Consider the following 11,697-nt stretch of genomic DNA (forward strand, 5'->3'; position numbering starts at 1 on the left):
AAATTTCAAGTGGAATAGGAGAAAATGGGGTAATTTTTGCGTTGTGGCTGCCATGGTTCATCGACTTATAAGACGTTATCACGTCAAAAATAAAAACTAGGTATGTTATTTGACAAAGATCCTGGTAAACAATTGATTGCCTTTATACTCCATTCATCCAGAGTATTCACAAAGCAACAATTTCTTTCTATACGTCACTATTTTAACAAATGAAATCGAAAAACCACAAACAAGTTCACAAGGCATAAGATTTACATACGTTCTTTGACACAATACCTAGTCTAGTTACTACATGAATATTTACAAACATTACCTCACACACACACATACAGAAATAGAAAGTCAAAATATATTCTTTGATTGCGTCAAATAAAGATGTAGTAGATTTGTGTGTGTAAAGTGTCAATTACATTTATACCAGTTTCAATTGAAATTCAACAAAAAGCAAAATTGATTCCTTGTAAAACCATTTAAAATTAAAGCCAAAGGATTTCAATTTCTTTATAGTCAAATGCCCAATCACAATGTAAAAGGGTATTTTGAAAGCTTTTCTATATATTATGCATTTGGATGATGGCTTGTGTGCAGATATAAATACATTGTATGTAGTTAACTTACTACCAATGAGTATGAGTATATTTTGTAATGTACTTACAAAGTTTGATAGAGAATTTTGGTGCACTTGACTTAACTTGAGTCTATCTATAAATCTTTCTAATTGAAACATTTTACAGTTGAATCGATAGTAAATTTATTATTATTCATTGAAAACCTTTGAGGAAGTTTAAATATACAACTACTTCAAAATGTTCACTTAACGATTAATAGAAGCTATAAATACAGTCACTTTTCAAGAAAACAACCTAATGGAAGATTTTTTTATCACCCATGAAATTGGCGAAAAAAATACGCTCACTTGTCTATGGTTGAGCCCAGGGGCGGATCCAGGATTTTTTTCTGGGGGGGGGGGCACAAGGGACGGATTGGCAAAAAAAAACAGCAATAACAGTTAGAAATAAAGTGAAGTACCATACGACTGACTAACAAGCAGAAAATTTTAACGACCCACAGTGGTCTAAAACCTGGCCAAAAATATTTAGGCACATTTCCCACATCAAATAGGTACCAAATGACCAAAAAGTTATTCGGAAGGAAAAATTTTCATTTTCTTGTTACAGTAAAAGCCACTTAAGTGCTAACCCTCTTACTCCTGGATTAGCCGGAAGAAAAAAAATATAAAAAACCAGAAAATGCACGTACAATTCTGTGCTATATTAAAGTTAGTAATCTATTCTTTATTTAATTTTTTGACTTAAGTTGTTTCACCAAATAGTTTTTGAGAAATTAAGTTTTAAAGATGAAATTTTGAAAAAAAAAAATGTTTACGTTTTTTAATTGATTTTGTATAAAATTTTGCAATATTATGGGCATAATTATACCATTAGTTAATGACCTAGTAGTTTTTAGTCAAATACTAAAGACTTCATTCTAATAAATATTAAAGTTCCTAAGAATAACAAAAAACACTGAATCATACTTTTTTGCCGGGAAACCCAGTTTTGTTTTTTTTTATTTGCATTAACCTTTTGTAACCCAAGGTTGTAAATTTAAAAATTAATAAGTCAATCGATTGGCCTTTATCTTTAATAAAACACGTATTTTTTTAAAAATTCAATAAATTCATTATTTACTTAGTTATTTCGATATTTTGGGAGTAAAAAAAAAGTTTAAATAATTTATTTTTATATAAAAATGCAAAAATTCAAGTAAAAAACTATCTAATATTAATTTTTAGGCACTTTCCTAAAATCCAAAAATAAAACCCCGTTTGGTTTACTAACAAAAACTATTTTTTTTTCTGAATTTCGTAGTTTTTACACAAATTTGCTTATTTTCAAAAAAAAACCCAACTTTCAACATTAACTGTCAATTAAAAACTATTGGTTAGAAAAAACTATTTATTAGAAATTTGAAGTACTATTTCGATAAAGCAATACTTAAAGATTATAATATTAGAAGCTTCAAAAGAAAAAAAAATAGTTTGTAGAGCTTTTATGCAATCTTTTTCGGTTTGTTACAGAAATGTCACATGGGGCTACAAGGGGTTAAATTGTTTTATACCTCAAGAATGTTGTGTTCAAATTGTAGGTCTCTTGGAGCCAAATTGACCAAGTTATGAGTATTTTAATACTTCCCTTAGGAACGTTTTAGTCTTTTAGTCCAGAGTTCAAAACTTTAAATTGTTATCCCCACAACTAATATTTTCAATGCCGGTGATCCTCATAACTTCAAAACTACTGCACCGATTCTTTTGAAATTTGGAACACTATTTTTTTTACATATTTTTAGAGGTATCCCTGGAGAAATTTTCTCAATAAAATAATATTTATAAAAATCTATAAGTAAGGGTCGCTTTTTAGGAGTTTTTTTTTCAAGGGGTCTTCATTCCAACCCAACAAATAGCCGTTTATTTATTTGTGAGGTGGAGCTTTTCATGGGAAAATGATGCAACAATCAACAAAATTCGCATTTTCAGCCAGAAATAGACAAGAGTTTCACTCAAGTTCTTTCTGTATTTCATATATTTTTAAAACTCTTATAGTTTGATTTCCTTTAAGTATGAACTTTAAGTTCTGGGGGGGGCACGTGCCCCCGTGCCCCCCCCCCCCCCTGGATCCGCCTATGGTTGAGCCTTCCAATCTTTTTTAATAAGCAAAAACACTTGCGTAAACAATTAACATACATAAGTTTGATTGAAATTAAACCAAGTAGCTCTTTATCTATAAGCATTAGGGTGTGTCAAAATGCTAAAGTATGAAATTTTCAAATTTAATAGCTTTTAAAAGTTGCATTACTTATGAAAAATAAATCCTGCGTTTACAAATTTCATTTTGGCTCGCTCAAAATATAGGAAGAAATCGAAGAAATTTGAATTTTTAGAGATTTTTTAAACATATGTTTTTTTTTTTTAATTGCGCCGTTTGAATACAAAAACAAATATATTAAATATATATCTTTATAAGAAAAAACTTTTAAGCTTATATTTGTTGGAATTGAACACTTAGTAAAGAAGCTGCGAAATAATATGTGAACAATAACTATAGAGTGGACTGTAATATATCTGTAAAATAATTCAATAATAAATGAAAAACGAATGTATATATATATTTTTAATGGGACTGAACGTCCTCTTTATTGTGCGATCTTGATGTGACTGACAGTTTTGGTTGAGGATGAAGGAAGGAAATGAAAAAGGAGATACACACACGCTGATCGCCTGTTCGTTAGAGATGTTGTGTGTGTTGAGAGGCTTCTCCTGCAGGTAGGCACGGATTATTTAACATCCTGCCCACTTTAAACCTTCGGTTTAATATTTGATGATTGTTGATCTTCGATGCGTTGGGGGCTTCTTCCGAATAGCATTTGCTCAAGGACATTGGGAAAACCATTGGCGCCCGTGAGTGTTTGTAAATGCCAATGGAAAAAACCAAGTCGATTCGGGTAATACATATGTAGAGAATTGACTGAGGGATCTTTGCTCGTATAGACCTTATAGTTGACTGTTTGTCAGACCAAAAATCTGTTGATTCTCTTGGAGATTTGATGTGGTCCTTTATTTGTGATTGATGTTCTAATGTTTTGTTTGATGTTCTGTTGTTTTCTTGTAGTGTCGGCTAAACAATGTGAGCGTAGCGAGTGTTTAAAATTTTTAAATTTTCAAATTTTGGTATTGAAAAATTGATGAAAAATTGATGCATTTGAATTGGTGATTAAGGGTGGTGAGCTGCTGGGAAAAGCTCGGTGCAAACTACATTCGTCAATGGTTATTATTGTTGTGCACATGGTTGTTTATGTTTTATGTCACACCTTCATGTTGCTATTGTGCTCTCGTTCTTGAAGTTCTTGCAGCTATTGCTGGTGTTGCTGTTTTTGCTGCTCTTGCTGATGCTTCAGTTGCCGCTCTATTGGGACAGACAAGCTTCTTGCTTTTGTTGTTAACAGTTGTGACATGATTACTTGCTGGGATCAATTGCACTGTTTCATTCGTGTTTGGTTTTTTCTGCGCATGAACAGATGTCTCTGCCCACTTTGATTCTACAGAATCAAGAGAATTGATTGGTGTTGGTGTTCCCAGACACTTCTCTAGTTGGAAATTCTCGGAAAGAAAAGAAAATAAACATAATTTTTAGTCATGCTTCCTACATCAAGGAATGTATATTATAATGTCCTTATGTAAATGTTTGAAATAATGTATGTTTTGAGTTTTTAATATTTTGTTTTATAATATGAACTAAAGGTTTCGAATTGAAATTTGTCTCTTGAACAAATGATTCATTCTGTCTTCATGAAAGAATGTACGCTGGGATGAATTTTGTCTCAAGAACAAATGATTCACCCTGCGAACGCACACTCAAAATCGATTTGTGAAAAGGATGCCCTTCGTAGGCAATCTGCTTTCCTGAAAGAATGTGCGTTTTGTAAGAACGTACACTCAAAATAAAAGGTTTAAAGGTTAGAAGGTTTATAAGCAATTGCTGGTTGTTCAATTTTTGCATATACTAATTTTGGAAAAATGTATTTTTTTTTAAACCCAGTGAAAATAGAGATAAATTTATTGCTCTTGCAAAATAAATCTATCATATTTAAAATTAAGTCAATAAAAAAGAATAAAGATGCATACATTTATGTAGATATAAATGTACTAGCAGTTTTGTTCTGCATGATACTCTTTAAAAATTTTTCTATGACTTGATTTTGTTTTTTTTGCTTAAGTTTATTTATTGAGCTTGTTTTATGAATCTGCTTTGAAAGAAAAACTTGTATTTTTTCAATTTATTATTATTCAATTGCTAAACCCCTTTTTTTTTTTTTGTTTATTGGATATAAAATGTGATCGATCTGATATAGCTGCCGTTTCTTGAGCAGTTTTAATGGAAGACTCATTTTTTTTTATTATGTACAAACGTTTTTGAGGTGTTTTGTATTGGTGAACATTTGATTTCAACTGATGTTTTTGGATTGAATTTAGTCTATTAAACGAATGCTTCATCTTGGTTTCATGTTAGAATGTACGCCGGGATGAATTTTGTCTCAAGAACAAATGATTCATCCTGCGAACGTACACTCCAAGTGAAAATATATAAGAAATAAAAGGTTATCCTTTTTCCTTTGTATTAACTCGTGTGCAAGAATGTACGTTTTGTAAGTACGAACACTCAAAATGGAATTGAGAAAAGGATGTCCTTCGAGGGCAAACTGCTTTTCTTTTTCGGAAGAATGTACGCTGGGATGAATTTTGTCTCATGAACAAATGATTCACCCTGCGAACGCACACTCAAAATCGATTTGTGAAAAGGATGCCCTTCGAAGGCAATCTGCTTTCCTTTTTGGAAGAATGTACGCTGGGATGAATTTTGTCTCATGAACAAATGATTCACCCTGCGAACGCACACTCAAAATCGATTTGTGAAAAGGATGCCCTTCGAAGGCAATCTGCTTTCCTTTTTGGAAGAATGTACGCTGGGATGAATTTTGTCTCAAGAACAAATGATTCACCCTGCGAACGCACACTCAAAATCGATTTGTGAAAAGGATGCCCTTCGAAGGCAATCTGCTTTCCTTTTTGGAAGAATGTACGCTGGGATGAATTTTGTCTCAAGAACAAATGATTCACCCTGCGAACGCACACTCAAAATCGATTTGTGAAAAGGATGCCCTTCGAAGGCAATCTGCTTTCCTTTTTGGAAGAATGTACGCTGGGATGAATTTTGTCTCAAGAACAAATGATTCACCCTGCGAACGCACACTCAAAATCGATATGTGAAAAGGATGCCCTTCGAAGGCAATCTGCTTTCCTTTTTGGAAGAATGTACGCTGGGATGAATTTTGTCTCAAGAACAAATGATTCACCCTGCGAACGCACACTCAAAATCGATTTGTGAAAAGGATGCCCTTCGAAGGCAATCTGCTTTCCTTTTTGGAAGAATGTACGCTGGGATGAATTTTGTCTCAAGAACAAATGATTCACCCTGCGAACGCACACTCAAAATCGATTTGTGAAAAGGATGCCCTTCGAAGGCAATCTGCTTTCCTTTTTGGAAGAATGTACGCTGGGATGAATTTTGTCTCAAGAACAAATGATTCACCCTGCGAACGCACACTCCAAATCGATTTCTGAAAAGGATGCCCTTCGAAGGCAATCTGCTTTCCTTTTTGGAAGAATGTACGCTGGGATGAATTTTGTCTCAAGAACAAATGATTCACCCTGCGAACGCACACTCAAAATCGATATGTGAAAAGGATGCCCTTCGAAGGCACTCGGCTTTCCTTTTTGGAAGAATGTACGCTGGGATGAATTTTGTCTCAAGAACAAATGATTCACCCTGCGAACGCACACTCAAAATCGATTTGTGAAAAGGATGCCCTTCGAAGGCAATCTGCTTTCCTTTTTGGAAGAATGTACGCTTGGATGAATTTTGTCTCAAGAACAAATGATTCACCCTGCGAACGCACACTCAAAATCGATTTGTGAAAAGGATGCCCTTCGAAGGCAATCTGCTTTCCTTTTTGGAAGAATGTACGCTGGGATGAATTTTGTCTCAAGAACAAATGATTCACCCTGCGAACGCACACTCAAAATCGATTTGTGAAAAGGATGCCCTTCGAAGGCAATCTGCTTTCCTTTTTGGAAGAATGTACGCTGGGATGAATTTTGTCTCAAGAACAAATGATTCACCCTGCGAACGCACACTCAAAATCGATATGTGAAAAGGATGCCCTTCGAAGGCAATCTGCTTTCCTTTTTGGAAGAATGTACGCTGGGATGAATTTTGTCTCAAGAACAAATGATTCACCCTGCGAACGCACACTCAAAATCGATTTGTGAAAAGGATGCCCTTCGAAGGCAATCTGCTTTCCTTTTTGGAAGAATGTACGCTTGGATGAATTTTGTCTCAAGAACAAATGATTCACCCTGCGAACGCACACTCAAAATCGATTTGTGAAAAGGATGCCCTTCGAAGGCAATCTGCTTTCCTTTTTGGAAGAATGTACGCTGGGATGAATTTTGTCTCAAGAACAAATGATTCACCCTGCGAACGCACACTCAAAATCGATTTGTGAAAAGGATGCCCTTCGAAGGCAATCTGCTTTCCTTTTTGGAAGAATGTACGCTGGGATGAATTTTGTCTCAAGAACAAATGATTCACCCTGCGAACGCACACTCAAAATCGATTTGTGAAAAGGATGCCCTTCGAAGGCAATCTGCTTTCCTTTTTGGAAGAATGTACGCTTGGATGAATTTTGTCTCAAGAACAAATGATTCACCCTGCGAACGCACACTCAAAATCGATTTGTGAAAAGGATGCCCTTCGAAGGCAATCTGCTTTCCTTTTTGGAAGAATGTACGCTGGGATGAATTTTGTCTCAAGAACAAATGATTCACCCTGCGAACGCACACTCAAAATCGATTTGTGAAAAGGATGCCCTTCGAAGGCAATCTGCTTTCCTTTTTGGAAGAATGTACGCTGGGATGAATTTTGTCTCAAGAACAAATGATTCACCCTGCGAACGCACACTCAAAATCGATTTGTGAAAAGGATGCCCTTCGAAGGCAATCTGCTTTCCTTTTTGGAAGAATGTACGCTGGGATGAATTTTGTCTCAAGAACAAATGATTCACCCTGCGAACGCACACTCAAAATCGATATGTGAAAAGGATGCCCTTCGAAGGCAATCTGCTTTCCTTTTTGGAAGAATGTACGCTGGGATGAATTTTGTCTCAAGAACAAATGATTCACCCTGCGAACGCACACTCAAAATCGATTTGTGAAAAGGATGCCCTTCGAAGGCAATCTGCTTTCCTTTTTGGAAGAATGTACGCTGGGATGAATTTTGTCTCAAGAACAAATGATTCACCCTGCGAACGCACACTCAAAATCGATATGTGAAAAGGATGCCCTTCGAAGGCAATCTGCTTTCCTTTTTGGAAGAATGTACGCTGGGATGAATTTTGTCTCAAGAACAAATGATTCACCCTGCGAACGTACACTCAAAATCGATTTGTGAAAAGGATGCCCTTCGAAGGCAATCTGCTTTCCTTTTTGGAAGAATGTACGCTGGGATGAATTTTGTCTCAAGAACAAATGATTCACCCTGCGAACGCACACTCAAAATCGATATGTGAAAAGGATGCCCTTCGAAGGCAATCTGCTTTCCTTTTTGGAAGAATGTACGCTGGGATGAATTTTGTCTCAAGAACAAATGGTTCATCCTGCGAACGTACACTCAAAATTGAATTGTTTAAAGGTCACCCTTGTAGGCAAACCTTTCTGCAAGAACGTGCTTTTTCTTCGAAAGCACATACAAAAAACATAAAATTTAAAAAAGGTCACCCTGCATTGGCAACACTTTTCTGCAAGAATGTGCGTTTTGTAAAAACGCACACTTAAAATAAAAAGAATTAAAGATCACCCTTTGTAAGTAATAACCTTTGTGGAAGAATGTGCTTCTTCTGCGAAAGCACATTCAAAATATAAAATTTTTAAAATGTCACCCTGCACTGGCAACACTTTTTCTGCGAGAATGTGCGTTTTGTAAGAACGCACACTCAAAATATATATGTTTAAATGTCATACTTTGTAGGTAATAACCTTTGTGCAAGAATGTGTTTTTTTTTTTTTTGCGAAAGCACATTCAAAATATAAAATTTTAAAAAGGTCACCCTGCGATGGCAACACCTTTTTTTTGGCAAAAATGTGCGTTTTGTAAGAACGCACACTCAAAATACAAAATTTTTTGTTTTTTTATAACCTTGTTCACTGCTTGGGGTCTTGCATTATCCTCTTAGATTTAATTAGGATTTGTGTTGGTTCGCCTTAAATATTCCCTTTTTTTGTAACTTTGAGGGCTTTATGATTTTGATTTAAATTTGTACATAATGAATATGGACTCTTACATTGTTGGTGTATCAATCTTTTTCTCTTTGTTTAAATCAATATATTTGCATACAAATTACAACGTTTTATAATCTTTCCTTGTAATTGCATCCTCTTGATTCGTTAATGAATATACCCCTTTGCGATTAGCTAAATTGCTAAAAATTGAATTGTTTTATATAAAACACCCGCCTAAGTAAACCCGCTCTTTTAGTCATTCCAATGAGACCTATTTCACTAGAGGTGTAGCTCTATACAATGACGATTGTCTTGTTTTGTACATATAATTTATTGCAGATATAATTTCATTCAATTAAAAATTTTGAAAAGTTGCTAAATGGTTAAGGTTTGCATTTTAGGTATCCTTTTGGAAAATTCAAAACTATTTTGTTTTTGTTTTTTTCTTTTTTTTTTTTTTGCCATAATGAATGAAAATTTATCGGTTGTCGCCCCAATACGGATTTCAGCATCCGAATTCTTAATTCTTGATGTGGTATTTGCAATTTATCTCCGGTTACAGAATGAACAATAGGTACATATATTTTTTGTTTTGTTTAATTATTACTCGTAATATGTAGGTATAAGTAATTGCATTGAGCATAACTTATTTAATTCTAATATAATTATGTAGGTATATGAATTTGAGCAAAGCAATATGCATGCGATATATGTATATATATATGTACTTATTTTCAGTACCTTATTCCACTGATTAGGTAACTGCCGCAAATTCCAACGTTACGAATTCTAATTAGAATTAATTGGAATTCTAACTATGTATACAATTTTTTATTATACATCCAACGAGCGACTATTTCTCGATGAACCTCACCACAAAATTAAAGATATGCTTCCATAATTACTGCAATCATTTGACACATCTCATATAAAAACAACGGGTTTTATCCCGCTAACAACTACCATGAAAAGTGTTGACGGCAATACACATATCTACACGCTAGCGTTACGCCATACAATCATGGAACATAGGAATCTACCTCCCAATTTGACCCAAAAGTAGGCAGATAAAGAACTACAAAAAATTAATTCAAATAAAACACCAGGTGTCCCGTACCATGAGCATATTACCAATTGCCCCAGCTACCTCATGTCAATCGTTTATACTTCCGATCGAGATACATAATGTACGTACATCCATCTGAAAACAAATTCCCAACCCAACTTGAACCAAAAAACAGAACGGCAATATCTCTACTAAATGAGACGCAACCTACATGATCGACAAAACACAAAAACAACCTAACGGGGTTTTTATTCCAAACGACTACACCAAAACAGAGCGGCACAATGACGAAACATTATAAGGTACAACAAGAAAAAGAAAAGAAAGCAAAAACAAAACAGTAAGACAGAAAACCACCACCGACCGGTGTTGACGCGAATGATCAGATGGATGAAACTTGTCATCCTTTTATTCATGGGTCCTTGTTACTATTACTTTGTCTCATAATTATGATGGGAGTTAAAATGAATGAGATAAAATATACCTTGCACAAATTTGATGGCAATTTTACTCTTTAGTTCATCCTTTACTAGGTACGCGATTTTTAAAATGCATCACATTTGCAAACGTACATATGTACCTACCTACAACTCTACGAACCTTCGTATCAACATACAAATTTTTATTGTCGTTTTTGCAAAATAAACCCAAGCAGATATGTACATGTACAATTTACATACACACAACCCAACTAGGTACATATGTATAATATTTCAAAAACATATGGATCGAGATAAACTCTCGTAAACTAATGAATGTAAGATTCAACAAGATCCAGTTAGAATTCTATTTTCTTGCTCATTCATTTGATTCATTAGATTTTAGATCTTTGTTTATGTAGGTATGTATATTCTCCCACGTTAGTATGTAGGTATTAATAATTGTAAATATATTGTAATACGCAGGCATGTGTCTGATTTACACATTTTATTTGAAGAAGAAACAATCTTTCCATATACCATAAAAGAACAAATACCTATACACAAATAATAAATAATGATTGCTTGTCGGATTTTGCCAAAACGAATCAAAATTATTTGCAAATTTGTTTGAGTGAGTAACATTTGTAGTTATATAGGTAGGGTAGGTATACCTATATATATTTTTTTTTTAAATGTACCTAAACAGCATAGGATATAATACCTTTATATGCTTCAACGGATAGGTAGATGCCTGTTTCTTACTCCTTTTTTGTTTGTATTATGTACGCAGGTACATAGGTTTATTGTATGTATAGTTGGGTAATTAAGAGTGACAATGATTGTCTTAATCTCTCCGACGACTACAATTTACAATGCTTTTCCATATTTTTTGTTTTAAATATGAGTGAAGTGGTGAGAAAGTTGGTATCGTATTGATGTGCAGTGCATCATTGTTAGGTACTATTTTTTTATTTCACAAAAATCAAATGCTTATAGTTATACAGTATACACATACATATGTATACCTACGCTTCATGGTAATTTTTTTTTTTTTTGTTTTGATAATATTTGGACAAACCATTATTGAAAATGAATCTACCTACGGTGATGTGAAATTAAGCTTATACATTAAGTAGGCATCTTTGTACATACATACACATTGAGTACCAGGAAGGTAGTTAAATGATTTTTGAAGTCAACGGCATAGTAAGCAAAATAGTTACATACATTTTAATTACTTACATACATTCTTAATGGAAATGCACTTGAAGAAGAACTTTAACTTCAAGAATTTTCCACAGCTGTCTTTATATGGA

This window comes from Episyrphus balteatus, chromosome 3, assembly GCF_945859705.1.
Source record: "Episyrphus balteatus chromosome 3, idEpiBalt1.1, whole genome shotgun sequence".
NCBI classification, from domain to species: domain Eukaryota; kingdom Metazoa; phylum Arthropoda; class Insecta; order Diptera; family Syrphidae; genus Episyrphus; species Episyrphus balteatus.